The 23,100-nt window shown below is 44.4% G+C and overlaps 1 long non-coding RNA gene across 2 annotated transcripts; it reads right to left on the bottom strand.

Annotated features, from left to right (window-relative positions):
• Positions 1-8,532: 8,532 nt before the first annotated feature.
• On the bottom strand, positions 8,533-13,936 carry LOC147985918 (uncharacterized). 2 transcript variants are annotated; one of them, XR_015616942.1, is made up of 4 exons: positions 13,508-13,936; positions 12,236-12,310; positions 9,404-9,580; positions 8,533-8,737 (listed from the first exon to the last, which is right to left on the bottom strand). It is a non-coding gene; the product is annotated as an uncharacterized LOC147985918 (long non-coding RNA). The 2 variants fall into 2 exon arrangements; XR_015616941.1 differs by having other exon boundaries at positions 9,404-9,588.
• Positions 13,937-23,100: the final 9,164 nt, after the last annotated feature.

Consider the following 23,100-nt stretch of genomic DNA (forward strand, 5'->3'; position numbering starts at 1 on the left):
CGAGCCTAGCATATGCAGATATGGCCTCGGAACACTGAGACCGAAAGGTCGAGCGTGAATCATATAGTAGATATGATCAACATAGTGATGTTCACCATTGAAAACTACTCCATCTCACGTGATGATCGGACATGGTTTAGTTGATGTGGATCACGTGATCACTTAGATGATTAGAGAGATGTCTATCTAAGTGGGAGTTCTTAAGTAATTTGATTAATTGAACTTTAATTTATCATGAACTTAGTACCTGATAGTATTTTGCATGTCTATGTTGTCGTAGATAGATGGCCCATGCTGTTGTTCCGTTGAATTTTAATGTGTTCCTAGAGAAAGCTAAGTTGAAAGATGATGATAGCAACTACATGGACTGGTTCCGTCACTTGAGGATTATCCTCATTGCTGCATAGAAGAATTACGTCCTGGAAGCACCGCTAGGTGACAAACCCGCTACAGGAGTAACGCCAGATGTTGTGAACACCTGGCAGAGCAAAGCTGATGACTACTCGATAGTTCAGTGTGCCGTGCTTTACGGCTTAGAACCGGGACTTCAACGACATTTTGAACGTCATGGAACATATGAGATGTTTCAGGAGTTGACGTTAATATTTCAAGCAAATGCCCGGATTGATAGAATAGTTCTATCAGTGAACATATACTTAGAATGTCTGGGTACCACAACCACTTGACTCAACTGGGAGTTAATATTCCTGATGATAGTGTCATTGACAGAGTTATTCAATCACTGCCACCAAGCTACAAGAGCTTCATGATGAACTATAATATGCAAGGGATGGATAAGACGATTCCCGAGCTCTTTGCAATGCTAAAGGTCGCAGAGGTAGAAATCAAGAAGGAGCATCAAGTGTTGATGGTCAACAAGACCACCAGTTTCAAGAAAAAGGTTAAAGGGAAGAAGGGGAACTTCAAGAAGAACAGCAAGCCAGTTGCTGCTCAAGTGAAGAAACCCAAGTCTGGACCTAAGCCTGAGACTGAGTGCTTCTACTCCAAAAGAACTAATCACTGGAAGCGGAACTACCCCAAGTATTTGGCAGAGAAGAAGGATGGCAAAGTGAACGGTATATTTGATATACATTTTATTCATGTGTACCTTACTAATGCTCGCAGTAGTGCCTGGGTATTTGATACTGGTTAAGTTGCTAATATTTGCAACTCAAAACAGGGGCTACGGATTAAGCGAAGATTGGCTAAGGATGAGGTGACGATGCACATGGGAAATGGTTCCAAAGTCGATGTGATCGTCGTCGGCACGCTAGCTCTACAACTACCTTCGGGATTAGTTTTAGACCTAAATAATTGTTATTTGGTGCCACCGTTGAGCATAAACATTATATCTAGATCTTGTTTGATGCGAGACGGTTATTCATTTAAATCAGAGAATGATGGTTGTTCTATTTATATGAGTAATATCTTTTATGGTCATGCACCCTTGATGAGTGGTCTATTTTTACTAAATCTTGATAGTAGTGATACACATGTTCATAGTACTGAAGCCAAAAGATGCAGAGTTGATAATGATGGTGCAACTTATTTGTGGCACTGCCGTTTAGGTCATATTGGTGTAAAGCGCATGAAGAAACTCCATTCTGATGGACTTCTGGAATCACTTGATTATGAATCACTTGGTACTTGTGAACCATGCCTCATGGGCAAGATGACTAAAACTCCGTTCTCCGGAACAATGGAGCAAGCAACAGAGTTATTGGAAATCATACATACTGATGTATGTGGTCCAATGAACATTGAAGCTCACGGCGGATATCGTTATTTTCTGACCTTCATAGATGATTTGAGCAGATATGGGTATATCTACTTAATGAAACATAAGTCTGGAACATTTGAAAAGTTCAAAGAATTTCAGAGTGAAGTGGAAAATCATCGTAACAAGAGAATCAAGTTTCTATGATCTGATTGTGGAGGTGAATATTTGAGTTATGAGTTTGGAATTCATTTGAAACAATGCGGAATAGTTTCGCAACTCATGCCACCTGGAACACCACAACATAATTGTGTGTCCGAACGTCGTAACCGCACTTTATTAGATATGGTGCGATCTATGATGTCTCTCACTGATTTACCGCTATCGTTTTGGGGTTATGCTTTAGAGACGGCTGCATTCATGTTAAATAGGACACCATCTAAATCCGTTGAGACGACACCTTATGAACTGTGGTTTGGCAAGAAACCCAAGTTGTCGTTTCTTAAATTTGGGGCTGCGATGCTTATGTGAAAAAGCTTCAACCTGATAAGCTCGAACCCAAATCGGAGAAATGTGTCTTCATAGGATACCCAAAGGAGAATGTTGGGTACACCTTCTATCACAGATCCGAAGGCAAGATATTCATTGCTTAGAATGGATCCTTTCTAGAGAAGGAGTTTCTCTCGAAAGAAGTGAGTGAGAGGAAAATAGAACTTGACGAGGTAATTGGACCTTCTCCCTTATCGGAAAGTAGTTCATCACTGAAATCAGTTCCAGTGATTCCTACACCAGTAAGTGAGGAAGCTAATGATGATGATAATGAAAATTCTGATCAAGTTACTGCGAAACCTCGTAGGTCAACCAGAGTAAGATCCGCATCAGAGTGGTACGGTAATCCTGTTCTGGAAGTCATGTTACTTGGCCATGACGAACCTATGAACTATGAGGAAGCGATGATGAGCCCAGATTCCGCAAAATGGCTTGAGGCCATGAAATCTGAGATGGGATCCATGTATGAGAACAAAGTATGGACTTTGGTTGACTTGCCCGATGATCGGCAGGCCATAGAGAATAAATGGATCTTCAAGAAGAAGACTGCCACTGACGGTAATATTACTGTCTACAAAGCTCGACTTGTTGCAAAAGGTTTTCGACAAGTTCAAGGAGTTGACTACGATGAGACCTTCTCACCCGTAGTGATGCTTAAGTCCGTCCAAATCATGTTAGCAATGGCCGCATTTTATGATTTGGCAAATGGATGTCAAAAACTGCATTCCTTAATGGATATCTTAAAGAAGAGTTGTATATGATGCAACCAGAACGTTTTGTCGATCCAAAAGGTGCTAACAAAGTGTGCAAGCTCCAGCGATTCATTTATGGACTGGTGCAAGCCTCTCGGAGTTGGAATATATGTTTTGATAATGTGATCAAAGCATATGGTTTTATACAGACTTTTGGAGAAGCCTGTATTTACAAGAAAGTGAGTGGGAGCTCCGTAGCATTTCTGATATTATATGTAGATGACATATTGTTGATCGGAAACGATACTGAATTTCAGAATAGCATAAAAGGATACTTGAATAAGAATTTTTCAATGAAAGACCTCGGTGAAGCTGCTTATATATTGGGCATCAAGATCTATAGAGATAGATCAAGACGCTTAATTGGACTTTCACAAAGCACATACCTTGATAAAGTTTTGAAGAATTTCAAAATGGATCAGGCAAATAAAGGGTTCTTGCCTGTATTACAAGGTGTGAAGTTGAGTCAGACTCAATGCCCGACCACTGCAGAAGACGATAGAGAGAAAATGAAAGGTGTTCCCTATGCTTCAGCCATAGGCTCTATCATGTATGCAATGCTGTGTACCAGACCTGATGTGTGCCTTGCTATCAGTTTAGCAGGGAGGTACCAAAGTAATCCAAGAGTGGATCACTGGACAGCGGTCAAGAATATCCTGAAATACCTGAAAAGGACTAAGGATATGTTTCTCATATATGAAGGTGACAAAGAGCTCGTCGTAAACGGTTACGTCGATGCAAGCTTTGACACTAATCCGGATGACTCTAAGTCACAAACCGGATACGTGTTTTTATTAAATGGTGGAGCTGTCAGTTGGTGCAGTTCCAAGCAGAGCGTCGTGGCGGGATCTACGTGTGAAGTGGAATACATAGTGCATCGGGTCATACCTAGTGCATCGGGTCCAATGAAAATCTTTTGTGACAATACTGGTGCAATTGCCTTGGCAAAGGAATCCAGATTTCACAAGAGAACCAAGCACATCAAGAGACGCTTCAATTCCATCCGCGATCAAGTCAAGGAGGGAGACATAGAGATTTGCAAGATACATACGGATCTGAATATTGCAGACCCGTTGACTAAGCCTCTCTCACGAGCAAAACATGATCAGCACCAAGACTCCATGGGTGTTAGAATCATTACAATGTAATCTAGATTATTGACTCTAGTGCAAGTGGGAGACTGAAGGAAATATGACCTAGAGGCAATAATAAAGTTGTTATTTATATTTCCTTATATCATGATAAATGTTTATTATTCATGCTAGAATTGTATTGACCAGAAACTTAGTACATGTGTGAATACATAGACAAACAGAGTGTCACTAGTATGCCTCTACTTGACTAGCTCGTTGAATCAATGATGGTTATGTTTCCTAACCATAGACATGAGTTGTCATTTGATTAACGGGATCACATCATTAGAGAATGATGTGATTGACTTGACCCATCTGTTAGCTTAGCACGATGATCGTCTAGTTTGTTGCTATTGCTTTCTCCATAACTTATACATGTTCCTATGATTATGAGATCATGCAACTCCCGAATACCGGAGGAACACCTTGTGTGCTACCAAACGTCACAACGTAACTGGGTGATTATAAAGGTGCTCTATAGGTGTCTTTGTTGGTGTTTGTTGAGTTGGCATAGACCGAGATTAGGATTTGTCACTCCGATTGTCGGAGAGGTATCTCTAGGCCCTCTCGGTAATGCACATCAATATAAGCCTTGCAAGCAATGTAGCTAATGAGTTAGTTACATGATGTAGCATTACGGAACGAGTAAAGAGACTTGCCGGTGACGAGATTGAACTAGGTATTGAGATACCGACGATCGAATCTTGGGCAAGTAACATACCGATGACAAAGGGAACAACGTATATTGTTATGTGATACGTCTCCAACGTATTTATAATTTTTGATTATTCCATGCTATTATATTATCTATTTTGGATGTTAATGGGCTTTATTTTACACTTCTATATTATTTTTGGGACTAACCTACTAACCCAAGGCCCAGTGCAAATTGTTGTTTTTTGCCTATTTCAGTGTTCCGCGGAAAAGGAATATCAAACGGAGTCCAAATGGAATGAAACCTTTGGGAGCATGATTTTTGGAACAAACATGATCCAGAGGACTTGGAGTAGACGTAAAGCAACCAATGAGGTGGCCACGAGGCAGGGGCGCGCCTACCCCCTGGGCGTGCCCTCCCCCCTCGTGGGCCCCTCATGGCTCCACCGACCTACTTCTTCCTCCTATATATGTTCATATACCCCGAAAACATCCAGGAGCACCATGAAACCATATTTCCACTGCCGCAACCTTCTGTACCCAAGAGATCCCATCTTGGGGCCTTTTCCGGAGCTCCGCCGGAGGGGGCATCGATCACGGAGGGCCTCTACATCAACTCCATGGCCCCTCCGATGATGTGTGAGTAGTTTACTTCAGACCTTCGGGTCCATAGCTATTAGCTAGATGGCTTATTCTCTCTCTATGAATCTCAATACAAAGTTATCCTTGATCTTCTTGGAGATCTATTCGATGTAAATTTTTTTGCGGTGTGTTTGTCGAGATCCGATGAATTGTGGGTTTATGATCAAGTCTATCTATGAACAATATTTGATTCTTCTCTGAAATATTTTATGTATGATTGGTTATCGTTGCAAGTCTCTTTGAATTATCAGTTTGGTTTGGCCTACTAGATTGATCTTTCTTGCAATGGGAGAAGTGCTTAGCTTTGGGTTCAATCTTGCGGTGCTCGATCCCAGTGACAGAAAGGGAAATTATACGTATTGTATTGTTGCCATCGAGGATAAAAAGATGGGATTTATATCATATTGCTTGAGTTTATCCCTCTACATCATGTCATCTTACCTAATGCGTTACTCTGTTCTTATGAACTTAATACTCTAGATGCATGCTGGATAGCGGTTGATGGGTGGAGTAATAGTAGTAGATGCAGGCAGGAGTCAGTCTACTTATCACGGACGTGATGCCTATATACATGATCATACCTATATATTCTCATAATTATTCGCTTTTCTATCAATTGCTCGACAGTAATTTGTTACCCACCGTAATACTTATGCTATCTTGAGAGAAGCCACTAGTGAAACCTGTGGCCCCCGGGTCTATTATCCATTATATTAATCTCTCGTCAACAAGTTATTTCTGGCACCATTTATTTTGCAATCTTTACTTTAAATCTATATCATAAAAATACCAAAATATTTATCTTATCATTATTATCTCTATCATATCTCACTCTCATAAGTGACCGTGAAGGGATTGACAACCCCTTTATCGCGTTGGTTGCGAGGTTCTTATTTGTTTGTGTAGGTACGAGGGACTTGCGTGTAGTCTCCTACTGGATTGATACCTTGGTTCTCAAAAACGAAGGGAAATACTTATGCTACTTTGCTGCATCACCCTTTCCTCTTCAAGGGAAATCCAATGCAGTGCTCAAGAGGTAGCATTATGCAGTTTGACCGATAAAGATCTTCGTAGAATATGTAGGAACCAATATGAGCATCCAGGTTCCGCTATTGGTTATTGACCGGAGACGTGTCTTGATAACCCACAAGTATAGGGGATCGCAACAGTTTTCGAGGGTAGAGTATTCAACCCAAATTTATTGATTCAACACAAGGGGAACCAAAGAATATTCTCAAGTATTAGTAGCTGAGTTGTCAATTATACCACACCTGGAAACTTAATATCTGCAGCAAAGTGTTTAGTAGCAAAGTAATATGATAATAGTGGTAACGGTAGCAAAAGATAACGGTAGCAAAAGTAATGTTTTTGGTATTTTGTAGTGATGATAGCAATAGCAACGGAAAAGTAAATAAGCGCAGAACAATATATGGAAAGCTCGTAGGCAATGGATCGGTGATAGAGAATTATGCCGGATGTGGTTCATCATGTAACAGTCATAACATAGGGTGACACGGAACTAGCTCCAATTCATCAATGTAATGTAGGCATGTATTCCGAATATAGTCATACGTGCTTATGGAAAAGAACTTGCATGACATCTTTTGTCCTACCCTCCCGTGGCAGCGGGGTCCTAACGGAAACTAAGGGATATTAAGGCCTCCTTTTAATAGAGTACCGGACCAAAGCATTAACACATAGTGAATACATGAACTCCTCAAACTACGGTCATCACCGATAAGTATCCCGATTATTGTCACTTCGGGGTTAACGGATCATAACACATAATAGGTGACTATAGACTTGCAAGATAGGATCAAGAACTCTCATATATTGATGAAAACATAATCAGCACCAAGATCAGCACCAAGACTCCATGGGTGTTAGAATCATTACAATGTAATCTAGATTATTGACTCTAGTGCAAGTGGGAGACTGAAGGAAATATGCCCTAGAGGCAATAATAAAGTTGTTATTTATATTTCCTTATATCATGATAAATGTTTATTATTCATGCTAGAATTGTATTAACCGGAAACTTAGTACATGTGTGAATACATAGACAAACAGAGTGTCACTAGTTTGCCTCTACTTGACTAGCGCGTTGAATCAATGATGGTTATGTTTCCTAACCATAGACGTGAGTTGTCATTTGATTAACGGGATCACATCATTAGAGAATGATGTGATTGACTTGACCCATCCGTTAGCTTAGCATGATGACCGTCTAGTTTGTTGCTATTGCTTTCTCCATAACTTATACATGTTCCTATGACTATGAGATCATGCAACTCCAGGATACCAAAGGAACACTTTGTGTGTTACCAAACTTCACAACGTAACTGGGTGATTATAAAGGTGCTCTACAGGTGTGACGCCCCCGATTTGACCGTACACTAATCATACACGCAAACGTGTACGATCAAGATCAGGGACTCAGGGAAGATATCACAACACAACTCTACAAATAAAATAAGTCATACAAGCATCATATTACAAGCTAGGGGCCTCGAAGGCTCGAATACAAGAGCTAAATCATAGACGAGTCAGCGGAAGCAACAATATTTGAGTACAGACATAAGTTAAACAAGATGCCATAAGATGGCTAGCACAAACTGGGATACAGATCGAAAGAGGCGCATGCCTCCTGCCTGGGATCCTCCTAAACTACACCTGGTCGTCGTCAGCGGGCTGCACGTAGTAGTAGCTAGGCACCTCCCGAGTAGTAGCACTACTAGGAAAAGGGCTACTAATGGCGCACCAATTTTGCCTACTAATGGCGCATCACTGGTGCACCATTAGTATCACGCCACTAGAATTTTTACTAATGGCGCACCACTGGTGCGCCATTAGTATCTGGTATACTAATGGCGCACCTAGAAGTGCGCCATTAGTTTTGCCCACGGTGCGCCACTAGTGTCTGCTATACTAATGGCGCACCACATGGTAGTGCGCCATTAGTAACAATTTTTTTAATTTTTTTCTTAATCTCAGGTCACTATTTCACCTATGAGATATCCAACATATATATATACAACAAGCATCCATATAACAATCATAGCCAACACACAAGTTCCATCATATATACATACATAGCCAACACACAAGTTCCATCATATATACATACACAGCCAACACATAGTTCCATCGTTACATATTACAAAAGTTTCACATTGTTCATCCAACACCGTTATCCATCAATTCACAAAAGTTTCACATTGATACAAAATAAAAACACAAATGGAAAAGAAGCACTCCATCCATGCAAGCTGCCGTGAATTAAATCAAATCTGCAAAATGATAAACAAGAAGTTAGAAGAAGAAAAAGAAGAAGAATAGAAGAATACTAGAAGAAGAAGAACACTAGAAGAAGAATAAGAAGAATTTTGGAAAAGAAGAAGAATAAGAAGAAGACTATAAGCTTATTATGTAAACTTGATCATTTTGTGCTAACATAAGTTATTTTGGAGCTAACCTATATGAAACTAAGCATATAAGCCCTAAGTTAGTATATTAGAGCCAACTTAGGTAAAATGAAGCTAATCTATGTCATTTTGGAAAAAGAAGAAGAATAAGAAAAAGCCTATAAGCTTATTATGTAAACTTGATCATTTTATGCTAACATAAGTTATTTTGGAGCTAACCTATAGGAAACTAAGCATATAAGCTCTAAGTTAGTATATTAGAGCCAACTTAGGTAAAATGAAGCTAACCTATGTCATTTTGGAAAAGAAGAAGAATAAGAAAAAGACTATAAGCTTATTATGTAAACTTGATCATTTTGTGCTAACATAAGTTATTTTGGAGCTAACCTATAGGAAACTAAGCATATAAGCTCTAAGTTAGCATATTAGAGCCAACTTAGGTAAAATGAAGCTAACCTATAGGAAACTAAGCATATTAGAGATAACATAGGTAACTAAGTATATATATATCATTTTGGAGATCTGACATACCTGACAAAGTTCAGTTCTCATGCATTGTTCTTCTCCTTCTCCTTCCTCAGCCTAATGCACCAAGAGCGGCGAGGCGGTGGAGGCGGTGGTCCAGGATGCAATGAAGAATTTAGCCAACACCCCAGCTGGGCAATAGCCAATGCCTGCTACAACTTTCTACAATTTACCGCTAGTTCACTGTGACACTAGAAGCAGAGTACAGAAACATGAGCTTTTTATCAGTTACTCCCTTTGTCAAGATTAGTACTCCAGTTGCAATATAACTACAGAACTGAGACCTTGCTTATAGATATAAAATGCAGTGAAATGCACTACCAATAAAATGCACTAGAGCAGCAATGTATTGACCCAAAAGCCAAGAACTTGTGAAGACTGTCTATAAGAACAGGATCCAAGAACTTGTGCAGAGTGTCTATAGGAACAGGATGGCCTGAAACTCGATCGCTGACCGCACACGAGTTTGCTCCGTTAATTTGCTTGTTTGAACGAGAAGCAAGATGCGACTGCTAACTGGTGGGTGAACAGATATACAGGAAGCAGAGCACACCTACATAGACGAATGGCTTCTTTCAGGCTTACACAGGTGAAATCCCGGCGTTGCTCGCGAGTAGTTGCGGAACTAGATGAGCACAAGCAAGCACAAGTTTGTGTGCCTAATTACGCTGGTCGATTCGGCAGTAAGCTATTCCTACTCCTATCTACCAGCATGCGGAAGGGGGAGAGGGAGGGGATGGGTGGACTACCTGGCCTCCTGCTCGACGACGTGGATGGTGGCGAGGGTGTGGATGAGACGCAGGTTGGGGTTGGCCTCCTGCTCGACGACGCGGGAGATGAGGGCCTGCGCGCGGTCCAGCAGTGTGTCCTCCGCGGCCTCCTGCTCCGCGTCGGCCGCCTCCGTCTCCTCCTCCTACTCGTCCTCCTCCTCTGGCTCGGGGCGAGGGGGCGCGGGGCGGCGGGGCAGGGGAGCTGCAGTAGTGGGGGCGCGGGGCGCGGGGGCGGCGGTGCGGGGGAGCTGCAGTAGTGGGGGCGTGGGGGCGCGGGGGCGGCGGGGGTCGGGGCGGCGGGGTGGAGAAGAAGGCAGGGAAGGAGAGGCGGCGGCAGGGGACGGAGGGGGCGGAGGGGGCGTGCAGGCGCGGCGGCGGCGTACGGTTGGGGCGGAGGGGGCGTACGGTTAGGTCGAGTGGGGAGGAAGGGAGGGAGGAGAATAGGTGGAGTGGGGGGAAGCTTACTAATGGCGCACCCAATAGCGGTGCGCCATTAGAATGTTTTTTTTCCAAAAAGTAAAAAAAAATACTGGCGCACTCTGTCGCCGGTGCGCCATTAGTATGTTTGGAAAAATGAAAAAAAAATTGTTTTACTAGTGGCGCACCGTTTGCCTGGTGCGCCATTAGTATATAGTAGTGGCGCACCACTACTCTGGTGCACCATTAGTGTCAATCCTATCTTTAGCCCTTTTCCTAGTAGTGTAGTAGTCGTCATCGACAGTGGCGTTTGGCTCCTGGGCTCCAATGTCTGGTCGCAACAATCGGGTATAGGAAGGGGGAAAAAGGAGGTGCAAAGCAACCGTGAGTACTCATCCAAAGTACTCGCAAGCAAGGAGCTACACTACATATGTATGCATTGGTATCAAATGGATTAAGGGTATCATATGTGGACTGAACTACAGAATGCCGGAATAAGAGGGGGATAGCTAGTCCTTTCGAAGACTACGCTTCTGGTAACCTCCATCTTGCAGCAGAAGAAGAGAGTAGATGGTAAGTTCACCAAGTAGTATCGTGTAGCATAATCCTACCCGGCGGTCCTCTCCTCGTCGCCCTGTTAGAGAGCGACCACCGGGTTGTATCTGGCACTTGGAAGGGTGTGTTTTATTAAGTATCCGGTTCTAGTTGTCATTAGGTCAAAGTAAAACTCCAAGTCATCCTGTTACCGAAGATCACGGCTATTCGAATAGATTAACTTCCCTGCAGGGGTGCACCACATTTCCCAACACGCTTGATCCCCTTTGTCCGGACACACTTTTCTGGGTCATGCCCGGCCTCGGAAGATTAACACGTCGCAGCCCTACCTAGGCACAACAGAGAGGTCAGCATGCCGGTCTATATCCTATGGCGCAGGGGTCTGGGCCCATCGCCCATTGCACACCTTCACGTTGCGTACGCGGCCGGTGAGTAGACCTAGCCTCCCTTATACAAGAGCAGGCATTCCAGTCCAACCTGGCGCGCGCCGCTCAATCGCTGACGTCACGAAGGCTTTGGCTGATACCACGATGTCGAGTGCCCATAACTGTCCCCGCGTAGATGGTTAGTGCGTATAGGCCAGTAGCCAGACTCAGATCAAATACCAAGATCTCGTTAAACGTGTTATCTTTGAATAACCGCGAACGCCGACCAGGGCCAGGCCCACCTGTCTCCTAGGTGGTCTCAACCTGCCCTGTTGCTTCGCCACAAAGATCCACACAGAGGGCCGTCGGGAAAGTATGTCCTTCCAGCCCCCAATTCGTGAATCAAACGCGGCTACTCCTCGAGCCAACCCGACTTTAGTCATCACATGTATCATGTATAAAGTATATAGTATATACCCGTGATCACCTCCCCAGTGATCACGGCCCGATAGTATAGCATGGCAGACGGACAAGAATGTAGGGCCACTGATGATAAACTAACATCCTATACTAAGCATTAGGATTGCAGGTAAGGTATCAACAGCTGGAGCAAAAATGACATGCTATGCATCAGAATAGGATTAATGGAAAGCAGTAATATGCTACACTACTCTAATGCAAGTAGTAGAGAGAAGAATAGGCGATATCTGGTGATCAAAGGGGGGGCTTGCCTGCTTGCTCTGGCAAGAGAGAGGGGTCGTCAACACCGTAGTCGTACTGGGTAGCAGCGGCGTTGGTCTCGGTGTCTAGCGAGAGAAGAGGGGGGAGAAACAATAAATATAAGGCAAACAAAAGCATGACGATGCATGACATGACAAAGCGTGATGCTAGGTGTGCCCTAACGCGGTACGAGGTGGTACTGGTGAAGGTGGGAAAACATCCAGGAAAGTATTCCCGGTGTTCCGCGTTTTCGGACAGGCGAACCGGAGGGGGAAAGTTGTGTGTTCGCTATGCTAGGGATGCGTGGCGGACGAACGGGTTACGTATTCGGATTTGTCTCGTTATTCTGAGCAACTTTCATGTACAAAGTTTTTTCATCCGAGCTACGGTTTATTTTATATTAATTTTAAAATATTTAAATCATTTTTAGGATTTATTTAATTATTTAAATTCAACATTATCCAGAATAGTGTTTCCTGACGTCAGCATGATATCAGCAGTCAACAGAGGTGTTGACTGGTCAACTGACGTGTGGGTCCCACCTGTCAGTGGCACATTTTAATTAAACACATTAATTAACCTAATCAGGATTAGTTAGGGGTGGGCCCCACTGTCATTGACTACTTAATTAACTAATTAACTAATCAGGTTAATTAGGTAACTAATGTGTAATTGGTTTAATTAGTTGTTTAATTTAATTAATCAGAATTAATTATGTTAATTATTTCTTTAATTAATTAATTAACTAATTATTTATTATTTATTTTTATTTTTATTTTTAAATACGTTCTGGGGGCGGGCCCCACATGTATGTGGCCCCAAGGGCCTTAGCGGGTCGGGCGCGGTTTTCGGGCAACGGGCGATGCTGGGCGTCGGGCACCAGCCCGCCCGACAGGCCACAGCGGGGCTTGTGCACACGATCATTCACGGAGGAGCGCCGGCGGCCAGCTCGCAGCGCGTCGGGGGAGGGGGGAAGGCAGGGCGCGGCCCCGGCAGTGGCCGCCCTGGTGAGCGCGGGGTGCCGCGGGCGAACGAGGCAAGGCCGGGGTGCAGGCAAGGCGGCGTGCTTGTAGGGTAGTAGGGGCGACGGAGGGGAGCTGCGACGTAAGCGGCTGCGGCGGGTGGAGCTGTCGAGGCGCGGGCGCGCGGGTCGCGTGGCCGGGCACGCACGCTGGGCGCGGCCAGCGCGGGGTGACCGCGGTCGGGGCGCGTTCAGACAGTGAGCGGCGATGGGGAGAGACGCTATGAGAGGGCAGAGGAGAAGGGGAGGGGTGGTGGCTCACTGGGCCCTGCAGGTGTGCGAGAGTGAGCTCGGGGAGGGCTCAGGGAGGTCTGACGACGAAGAGGACGACGGCGTCCGACGAGGCGTAGGAGCTCCGGTCATGGAGGAGGACGAAGACGGGCGGCGACGGCGGTAGGCGTCGAGGCGCCTGCGAGGTGCGACGGGGTCGGGGTCGGTGATGAGGCGAGGCCACGGCGTCAGGCGGGCGCCGCGCGAGGGAGAGGAGGGGGCGCAGAGGAGTCCCTAAGGGGCGGCGCCGAGCCCGGCTGGCGGTGGCCTTAGCGGCGCGGCGACTTGCGTCGGGCGCGGCCGTGCGGGAGGAGGGGATCGAGCAGGGGCGCCCCTCCCCAGGCACGAGGCGTGCGTGTGTGTGTGTTACGTGTGGTGGCGGCGGTGTGGGAGACGAGGGGGAGGTGGGGATCGTGAGGGGAGTGGGTCATTCAGGGGTTAGGTCACGAGGGAGGGGCCATATAGGCCAGGAGAGGTGCGGCCGGGCCGGTCCGATTGGCCCCGAGGCCATCTGGGCCGTGGCCCAGCGAGAGGGGGGGTGTTCTCTTTTCTTTGTATTTTGTTTTTATTAATTTTTCTTTTCTGTTTTATTTTAGTTACACATTAATTTTAACTTAGTAAAATATATCTATAGCCCCTAAAATAACGTTGCAGAACAATCCACTACTACAAAAAGTTTTACCCTGATATAAAATAGTTTAGTATTTTATAAAATACCAAAGTCATTCAAATAGTTGTTTTGCTACTGTTTAAATCACTTTAGTGCTTTTAATCTTTTTACTAAAATGTGGTTCCTCCACCATTATGACTTAGGATTTATTTGTCCCATTCTGAACATTTTTAGTTTTAACGTTTGAAAATTTTACCGTTTGACTTGGTGTTGAATTTTGATTTCGAACGGGATTGAATCATCGTGAGTCTAACATGAGTAATCGCGGTGATGTGTCATCATTGCAGGGAATTACTGTAGCTTAACTATCCGGACGTCATAATTCTCCTCCACTACAAGAAATCTCGTCCTGAGATTTAGGAGGGGAGTAAGGGGGAAGGGATTGGGTTACGAAAATTCTAACGGATCTTCTCGGTCTTGGTTGCTCTTCTCGAACAGGTCGATCCATTACATTGACGTCTTCATTTCTCTGCTTCAGGTCATCATGGTGAATTCGTCATTTTCTTTGGGAACTCCAACATACTTACAAATAGGTAGGGGTAACTGCGGAAGAATGGACCTTACAAGGTTGGCTATCTAGCAGATAACTTAGGGAATGTGGTAGAAAGTAACTCTCGAATTGATACTTAAGAAAATATCGAGAGTAAAGTAAAAAGGTACCATGAGAAGTTTCAAAACAGATAGGCAATCGTTCGATGTCTGAAACAACATGCGAAAGGGGTCCAGAGCAACGGGGATAAGTATTGTATTTGATAACAGGATTGATGATCCCTCGGAAGGTGGCTCGTGAATTACATACGAGGCCACGCGCGAGGAACAACCTTGGGAACAGGGGGTGTACAGGAGAGTCAGGTTTCGATCATGTGGAACTGTGGGTTATGGGCCCACCATGTGGGTTAAAAGTAGGAAGGGCGGAGACGTCTTGCGTGATCATGTTAGCAAGGCATGTCAGAGGGTAGCCTGTCAGTTGTGTCGGCAACAACATCGATACCAAGGGAGAGGGACGAAGAGAACCATTTTCCTGCTCGTTGAACGAGGCGGACCAATAGGCAAAGTTCTCGTCCATCGGTGGCTACCGGAATGTCATTAACAATAGTAATAGGGTCTTGCTGTCAGAATTGTACAACGAGGTGTTTACCTAAGCAGGAGAATATTACTGCTTAGATCATGTAGATCACAAGAAAGGTTAGACCAAACAATGGAAAGGAAAATATGATTATCAGATTAAACAGAACAGTGGAAAGGAAAATGTGTTAAAACACATAATTCAGGGGTATTTCCTTCCCAAGGACAAACAGAGCATGATATCCGTGACAGGATATAATGTAGAAAACTCTTTAGGTACGGGAGACAATTTTCATGACATTACCCATACAGCGGTGTTTGGATAATTGAGCAGGAAACATTTAACATTGGGCTTTAAATGTTCCTGTTGAAAATCGGAGTACCATAGATGTCGTGGAATTGTCACGGCAGATGTCCTAGAGCCAGGACTTAGTCGTAGGGCCATCGCACTAGGAAGCTTAAAGGGGTTAATCGGGACAAGGGACACGAGAGAGTTTTATACTAGTTCGGCCCCTTACAATGAAGGTAAAAGCCTACGTCTAGTTGGGATTGGTATTGCTGAGGTTTTGATCTCCAAGAGACTCAACTCGCCGGCTTGGTTCTCGATCGGTTCTTTCTTGCCCTAAGCCGCCACCGGGTCGTCCCCTTATATACATGGGTTGACGCCCGGTGGCCTACAGGGTCCCGTTCGGCTCATAAACAGTGTCCGGCTCGGTGACTAGTTAATTCTACCTTATGATATAAGTCACGCCACTACGGCGGTTTATCACTACGGGCCATAAGTCGCCCGTGGGCTTTAGACCCTTTACTGACCTGCCATCTTCATGATTGATCCTGGGCTTTGTATGATAATCCTCTTTTCATAACCCGGCCCCTCTAGGGTGGTTTACACAAATTGTTATATCCCCGACATTAGGCCCCAGATTGATTTGAACCGGATCATGTCAATCTTAAAATACCTTTAAGAAACAAGCCTTCTATCTTCTGTCCGTGGATAAGTTATAACCCGCCGTTACGTCATCTTATGGATCCATGATAACCCGTCGTGACGTAATCTTTCATTAAATTCCTATTTTATTTTGTCATATCTTGAACGGATCTCTATCTTTACTGACCATTCTGAGAACCGAGGCGTCGGAGTCGTTGGATAATGATTCCTGGCCTCCTCGTTTCTTGCGCCTTCTCAGTCGGCCCTTCCTTATAAATAGGCACGACCTAGGTCTTTTCCATTCTCCCCCTTCGGTCGTCTTGTTCCTCTCGCTGTCTCTCTGCTGCTCGAGCTTCGTCTCCGCCGCCGCAGATCTCCTCGTCTTCACCAACTCAGGCCGCTGCATCAACCTGACTTGACCAGAAAAACGCGACGAACCTCCGCAACCACTCCGCATCTGTATGTTTCTTCCTTCCTGTACCTCAGATCCGTTTTAGGATTTTTCGAGTTCGTCGGTGTTCGTCGCCATCCGTTATGAACCCTTGATAGATTCCACCTCCGACGCCTCTTTCTGATCTTAAGAAAGTACAAAACTGCTGCTGTGGTTGTTTCACACCCATTTTAAATGCAAATAGATCCCTTTTTCCTGTATAGATGCTTCATTATAGCTGGCGAACTCATCTGTACTAGATCTTTAGGTCTAGAATATTTTCTTTTTGAGACAGCCATTTGATCCAAAATAATAATGATAGCTTGGTGAAACTTGTTTATGCCAACACTTAGCAGAATCTGCTTTCTGAGAAAATCTGTAGTCATGGCGGCTTACCACTCCGGCTTTCTTTTCCTTATATGTCATTAGCCCTTAGTTAAGCCGTCGTTACTTGTTTTTCATCTTCAACCTTTAATTGTTAATTTTACCGTAAACTGAACCGACATGTTGTGTTTTTTCTTTTTTCAGTCCCTTGCACATCATGCCGTCAAAGACACCCACCATCTGCAATTGGGTCCCCTCAACCATAACTGAGGATCGCTTAAAAGAGTTCTTCCTCATCGGGTTTCTGCCCTAAAAAAATCATGTCTTATCGTGCTCCTGACCCGGAAGAAAAACGACCCAATCCAAAAGACGGCGAAGTGATCGTCTTTACTGACCACATGAACCGTGGCTTCTCACCGCCCGGTTCAAAGTTTTTCAGAGAAGTTCTTCATTTTTTCAAACTCCATCCTCAGGACATTGGTCCCAATTCCATATCCAATATTTGTAACTTCCAAGTGCTCTGTGAGGTATATCTTCAGCAAGAGCCGACTGTGGAACTATTTAGAGAATACTTCTATCTGAACCGGCAAAATGAGTGCACCAATGGCCTTAGTTTAGAGCTTGGAGGCATCTCAATTCAGCGCCGGCAGGGTGCTGTCTTCCCTCTCATAGTTTTGCCAAGTCACCCAAAGGATTGGAATCAAACTTGGTTTTACTGTCAGGACATCTCACCCGCTAACGAGAAGCCACTGCCGGGTTACCGCCCCGATCATCTTGACTCCAAGTTCACACTGCCAGATAAACTTACTGTTGCCGAACGCAAGAAGCTTTTTCCATCTATCAGAAGAATCAACGCTTTGTTGCGGAATGGTTTAACCGGAGTAGATCTAACCCGCTGCTGGATATCATGGCGGGTTATTCCATTAAGCCGTCGGTCAAAACTGATGTATGAATACGGTGGAGGCCCGGACGATTCTCTTCGTTACAGGCCAGTTGAACTCACTGAAGAATACATTGTTTCAATGTCAACCCTTTTGGTGAATGGGAAATATGAAGACTGAAACATTGTTGGGTTAAATCCCTTCTGCAAGCTTAACCCGGTACCAGAAGTAAGTATATTCTGATCTCTTTTCCTTTGTGTTTTGCTCAGCTATTATTGCATTAGCACTGATCTTTCTTCTTGTATTTGCAGGTCAATTCTGACTTTTGGAAGGTGAAATATGACCACGAGGCTGCCAAGAAGGCGAAAGCCGCCGCCATGAACACCAAGAAGACGACCCGGAAGTCGAAAAAGAAAAGAAACCCACTGCTGAAGATTTAATGAAACTTGATGACATGTCTGACTCAGAGGTAGCCCTTGATTCCCTTGGCCAATTTTTTAACAATATTATTGACACTGATCCTTACCAGGATGAAACTGGGGCTAGTCAGGCCGGGGAAGCAGAGGTAACTATCATTTCCTACGACTCAGAGCCCTTACCAAAACACAAAGTTCGACGAGTGATCCGTAAAGTAAGGTTTTCTAACCCCTTAGCTCACTTAGATCCCAACTTTCATTTGAAAAAGCAGCAACAGAAAGCCGCCGTGAAGCTGGGATTGAAGATGAACCGGCTGTCGTCCTTCAACAGACCCCTCGGAAACGTCCGAACAAGGTTTACTTATTGCTATCTTTAACTCGCTTTAATGAATCCTGCTCCTCATATTTCTTTTAACTCTTTTCTTTTATTCTTTCAGGAGGTGTCTCGTTCCTCGGGCGACTCATCACAAACACAATTTCCGGCTTTCAAGACTGCTTCTGGGTAATCAGAAATCCTCCTTTCTTTCGAGTTGCTCAATTGTATCTTTATGCTGACAATCCTGCAATATTTTTCCTTAGCGGCCAGGCTAAATCCAAGAAGGCAAAGGCAGTAAAACCGGTGGAAGACCCGCTAGTGCTGGCATCTGGCCCGACTAGGCCGCCTTCTCCATTAACTGACGCTCCAGAAGACCCGCCTATTGTCAATGAAGCAAATCCTCTGGAGCTGTCTTTTGACGAAGCCACTATAAATCCTTCTACAGCTGGACCGTCAAGCTCAACCAACCCGCCGTCTCCACCTACTCAAGATGTTCAAATTACTGGGAGCCGCTTTGTTGAGCCGGGGAACCCAACGGTACTGGATCGGTGCACAGCAAAGCAAGAAGCATTGGAAAGGCAGAAGGTTCCCTTTGACGTTGCCAACTATGACCATCTCAATGCCAGTGACATTTTATCTGGCTATCTGAGTCATGTACACTCTAGTCGTGAGTCTGAGATCGAGATGGTCAAGCAACTTCAGTTGAAGTATGAGGTACGTTGTTTCCGGGTTACTAGTATGCCTTCAGCCCCCAAGTCTTCAGATTATGAGAGAAACAGAATAACCTGTAGACTTAAAATATAGGCCAAGACTTTTACCTCTGAATCTTTGCTTGATATTGATAGAACAAAAAACTTCACCTATAGTCCCTAAGGACCGGTTCATTTTGATTATTAATGAATCGGTACTTTAGAATTTAAAACCGTCTTCAAAGTACTTAACACTCCGGCTTAACCTTGATATACTTGCTGAACTGCATACATTAGCCCCCAAGTGCCAAGTGCTGTTACTTTGTAAAGGACTTGGGACTTTAAATATGTTTGTCGAGTCGTTAAAATTTGATTTGGCATACATTAGGCCCCAAGTGTCAAGTGGTTTATTCGTAAAGTACTTGAGACTTGAATCTTGAATTTGGATATTTGATTTTGAAACCAAGTCTTGACTCATCTGAATGTTTCCACAGAATGCCTTGTCTGAATTAAACTCTCAACTGACTGACTCCAAGACCCGGCTAGCGAGTCAGGAGTCAGAAATCAAATCTTCCTCCTCAAAACTGCAAATAAGCCTTTCTGCAACGGAAAATTTGAAAACCAGCTTTGCTGCCAAGGAGAAGACTTGGGAAAATGAAAAAACACTTCTTACCCGACGAGCTGAGACAGCCGAAACAGCTCTGAAAGAAATTTCAACAGAGTTGAATGGTTTAAAGGGCCGGGTGTCTCAGATGGTCGCTGTTATCTTTGGTAAGCTTCCTGATTTGACCTTTCATATATTTTTTGTCAAACCAGAGTATAATCTGCCAATTGACTCTGTTAAAAATATATGTAGGTCAGCGAAGTAAGAATCTGAACCAAGACCCGTTGATTAAGCTGAAGGCAGTATACACTTTAGTTGCACAATTGTATATCGGCGCACAACGGGCTCTGGCTGCCATCTCTCCTGCTAATCAAGGATCTAACCAGATCAGTGACATCCTGAAGAAGCTCTCCATCCTTCCTGCCAGGTTCCAAGAAGTAAAACGCTCTTGCGCGCAAGCCGGAGCTTTGACTACCCTAAGCCGCTCCAAGGCTTGGGTGCCAGACCTAGACCCAACGGACGTGGCAAGGGGCTATCCTACCGTGAAGGAGGACGGGTCTCCTTTTGATCAGGATGACTTTATAGCCTGCGTCCGTGAAGTCCGGCCTCAGGCGACTAGCCTTGGAGATGACACCAATGTGGACAAGTATCAGCCGGGTTTTGATAGTGAGAATAAGAAGATGGCCCCTCCCTCATATAAAGTAACAGACTTGATCCCACTAGTGAGAGAAGATACATTTGCCCCGGAGGTTGACCCGGTCGGCCTGATTGACGACGAAGCCGAATTTGTCGCCATGAACGGCTTTGATTGGTCAAAACCCAACTTCCAGCAGACTCAAGATGGTGAACCATCGAGGGAGGGACAATGATCATCTTCATGGGCTTATAAAGCCTTGTAATAGCTTAGCTGTTTAAAACACCACCTGTTTTCTTGTGCCATCGTGCATAAAATACTTATATGTGAATCTGTGTTTCAGATGTCAATGTATGCATTGTTTAATGTTTGTCTCTGCAATGTTTGAACTCTGTTCCTGTGAATACAAGGAAAAAAACTAGCAAGGCGGTTTAGAACCAAACGTGCCTAATTTACAGCCCATATATGCACCTCAATAAAAAGCAGAGACAAATATAAATAAAGGATAAGGTTTAATGCTAACTCTTGAGTTAACGCAGCAGGTAAGTGCGTATGAGTAAGAACCATACCTTGTCCTTGTTGATCCTTAGATCGCCGGTTTAAATAATCCGGGTGATGAACTTGATAATTCGATATGTATGAAAAGTTAATACTTCTTGAATACCCAATGATCATCATATCTTAGTAGCTCGTACCTTTGGATCCTTGAACCACCGGCTTGAATAACCCGGGCGGCTGTGTTGTCCAATAATTGAGCCGGTGAAGAAAACCGGGCTATCTTATTGTAATATTGAAACAACAAAAGCTAAAGGGCAAGCAACATAATTTTAACTCTGTATTCAAAAGGTTGGGGGTTTCTGATTCGAATATGATCAGTAAACTGGACCAAAGGGGTTAAGCTAAGGTTCGAATACGACCATATAGCCCCCAATTTGGCGTTGTGCCGATCAAGAGGGTACCAACAACTATGTTCTCTTTGGTTCGAATACGACCTATGTTTGAACAGGAAGCCCCCAAATGACCTTGAGAGGTTTTTAATGACCCTGATTCGAATACGATCCAAGTCGGACTCAAAAGGGGTTAAGCTATGACTCGAATACGATCAAGAAGCCCCCAAGTGAGTTTGGCCTTGAGCCGATCAAGAGGGTTATGACAGCTATGTTCTCTTTGGTTCGAATACGACCTATGTTTGAAGAGGAAGCCCCGAAGTGACCATGAGATTTGCAGCTAGATTCGGATACGATCATGAGCTGGACCAAAAAGGTTAAACTTGATTCAAATATGATCAGCTCCTTAATAGTCATTTGTGAATAAAAAATAATAAAGATGCATAGTCTTTGAAAAGAAAAGAGAGACCGATGGTCTTACTTTATTGCTTATCATAGTATATACAACGTGAACGTATGTACATGATGAGAGCCGGTGGCTCAGGTGTAGTATGGCCGAAGTTGAGCAATGTTCCACGACCGGCGGATCTCTTCCTCCGACTTATGTGAGTCTTTGTGCTCTCGAACGTCAATGAGGTAATATGACCCGTTGTTTAAATTCTTACTGACCACAAAGGGTCCTTCCCAAGGTGGGGATAGCTTGTGTGCGTCTGACAGATCCTGGATGAGCCGGAGCACCAAGTCGCCTTCCTGAAATGTCCTGGACTTGACCCGGTGACTGTGATAACGACACAGGTCCTGTTGATAAATTGTTGACCGGGCCACTTCTAAGTCTCTTTCTTCATCCAATAAATCAAGTGCATCCTGTCTGGCTTTTTCGTTGTTAGCTTCAACATAAGCCGCCACACGGGGCGAGTCATGGCGGATGTCACTAGGCAATACTGCTTCCGCTCCATAAACCATGAAGAAAGGTGTGTAACCTGTAGACCTATTGGGTGTAGTATTGATACTCCATAACACTGAAGGTAATTCCTCTACCCAACAAGCCGGCGTTCGCTGTAAAGGAACTATAAGCCAGGGTTTTAGCCCTTTCAAAATTTCTTGATTGGCTCTCTCAGCTTTTCCATTGGATTGAGGATGAGCCACAAAAGAAACATCAAGCCGGATGTGCTCTCGCTGACAAAACTCTTCCATAGCTCCTTGAGACAGATTGGTGCCATTGTCTGTGATGATACTGTGTGGAAAACCGAAATGGAAGATCACTTTTTTCATGAACTGAACCGCCATGGCTGCGTCACACTTACTCACAGGCTCCGCCTCAACCCACTTAGTGAACTTATCAACTGCTACTAGGAGGTGCGTCTTTTTATCTTTAGACCTTTTGAAAGGTCACACCATGTCAAGCCCCCAGACCGCAAACGGCCATGTGATTGGAATCATCTGGAGTTCTTGAGCCGGCACATGCGCTCGTCGTGCGAACTTCTGACATCCATCACATCTACTGACCAGATCTTCTGCATCAGCGTGAGCCGTCAACCAGTAAAAACCGTGACGAAACGCCTTGACCACTAAAGATTTTAACCCGGCGTGATGACCACAATCGCCTTCATGGATCTCACGAAGGATTTCTTGACCTTCTTCGAGGGAAACATAGCGCTGAAACGCTCTAGAAACACTGCGATGAAACAACTCTCCATCTGAAATCATCATGGACTTAGACCACCGGGTTATCTGTCGAGCC

The sequence above is a fragment of the Triticum urartu genome, chromosome 2A (genome assembly GCF_056163025.1).
Source record: "Triticum urartu cultivar PI428250 chromosome 2A, HENAU_Tu73, whole genome shotgun sequence".
NCBI lineage: Eukaryota > Viridiplantae > Streptophyta > Magnoliopsida > Poales > Poaceae > Triticum > Triticum urartu.